We start from the raw sequence: 1,977 nt of genomic DNA on the forward strand, positions 1-1,977 counted from the left end.
ACAAACACACACACACACACACACACACACACACACGGCTATCATAACGGCTGACAGGATGTGTGTGTGTTTGAGGAAGTGGTGTTGTGTGGAAATATTAATTTTAGGGCTTTAGTTTGTTCCTGTGAGTGTGGTTTGTGTCAAAATAATAATCCATTCTGCTGAATATCGACGTCACGTTAAGGATTTTCCAGCACATGAATCATTGAACATCCTACAAATTTGAGGGATGAATCTTTAATGCTGAAGGGAGATTGAGTTACAGAACAAGCCGTTATAACATCTGACATTTAACCTGAACGCCATTCTCACGCTCACACAACTTTCTCCATCACCATCTCAGGCCTACATTTAACTGGATCGGATATGATTAAATTAATCTAATCCTGTTTAAAAGGATAAAAAGAATCCATTTAAGTTGTGGATGTTAATTAATAAAATGCTTCATAAATGTTGTTCAAACCCATTTTCCTTTTAAGAACAAGCTCTCAGACCTCATTAGTCACCAGTGTTATTTTAGTATTATTTACTGTATACTGCTATAGTTGCTGTTTATATCTGGAATTAGCTTCTTTATATTTTCATGTTCATTTACATTGTTTTTATTATTATTAATTTTGTTATGTCATTTTAATTAGTTTTTGTTATTTTAAAATATTACTATTTAGGTTTAATTCATTTTTATTTGTATTTACTCATTTCCATTTAGTGATTTTAGTGCTTCCACTTAAAACTTATTTTAGTTTCTTGCTAAGGCAACATTTATAATTTTCATTTAATTTAAGTTTTCATTTTTTTAAGCTTTATTGCAATTAACAAACATGTTTTAAGTCTTAGTTAATGATAATAACCCTGCTTCTCGCACGATTCAAATGAAAAACATCACATTCATCAATAATCTGCAGAAAGCCATCACAAAGCCACACATCATTTACCAGGCCGCTTTTAAACGCTTTTGCACTGAAATGGTGCATTAAGGTTATTAATGTGAAAACAGTAGCAGTGCCGAGCACATATCTAGGATTGTGGGTAACAGTTGAAGAATCAGTCTTATTGGTTTGGGCTTGATGGTCCTTCAGTGTCTGTCTGATCACAGTTTGAGTCCGAAAACATGATTTCTGGGAAGTTCAGAAGAAACAGTCCAAACATTTCCTGAGAATGAGCTTTAAAGGGAAATTTCACTCAAATATCATTTACTTAAGCTGATGTCATTTCTCAAAATATCTTCTTTTGTTTTCCACAGAAGACTAGTTTGAACGACCCGAGGGCGAGTAAATGATGACAGAATGATCATTTTTGGGTGAACTGAATAACCCAGATAGCACAGGTTCGTCTGCTAGAGGTCTGTTAAACAGCTCTTCATCTGCTGTGTGCAAACATCTGACAGACGTCTCTAAGATGTCAGTTTTAAATCATAAACATCTTAAAGACATCTTCTAAACGTCTATTTGACATCTGATAGGAAACGTCCTATAGACGTCTTGCAGATGTAATGCAGAAATCGAGTCTCCGTGATGTGCTATGAGGTAATTATAGAGGAAACGCTCATATTTGCTTCTCAAACAGCATAACGCACGCCGCGACACTCACGCGAGCGTCTGACGCGCGTCACGTGCAGATCAGAGGCGCTTTCTCAAGAACTGATGTTTCTACACGAGCCACATCCTTCCGGTCAGCTTCCTTCTGCTTTCTGAGTGTGTGAGTGAGTTTGAGTTTGAGTTTGTCTTACCTTCAGTCACGAGGAACCCGACATCACCGACCGACACCTGCAGCGACAGGAGTGTGTGTGTGTGTTCGCTCAGATATCAGAAGGCACATCTTATTAGCGTCAGTGTTCATGAATTAATGATGAGGAAAATACAGTGTGTGTGTGTGTGTGTGAGTGAGTGAGTGAGTGAGGGAGGGAGGGAGAGAGAGTGTGTGTGTGAGTGTATGTGTCTGATTGTGTGTGTGTGTGTGTGTGAGTGAGTTTGAGTT

General features: G+C 37.7%; 1 protein-coding gene across 1 annotated transcript in view; it reads right to left on the reverse strand.

Annotated features, from left to right (window-relative positions):
- LOC107687497 (coronin-2A) overlaps positions 1-1,799 on the reverse strand; it is a 6,239-nt gene extending 4,440 nt beyond the window's left edge. The window contains 1 exon segment of the mRNA XM_074187000.1: positions 1,730-1,799. The gene's annotated coding sequence lies outside the window, so the exon portion shown is untranslated.
- Positions 1,800-1,977: the final 178 nt, after the last annotated feature.

The sequence above is a fragment of the Sinocyclocheilus anshuiensis genome, unplaced genomic scaffold (genome assembly GCF_001515605.1).
Source record: "Sinocyclocheilus anshuiensis isolate Anshui unplaced genomic scaffold, SAMN03320099.WGS_v1.1 scaffold1689, whole genome shotgun sequence".
NCBI classification, from domain to species: domain Eukaryota; kingdom Metazoa; phylum Chordata; class Actinopteri; order Cypriniformes; family Cyprinidae; genus Sinocyclocheilus; species Sinocyclocheilus anshuiensis.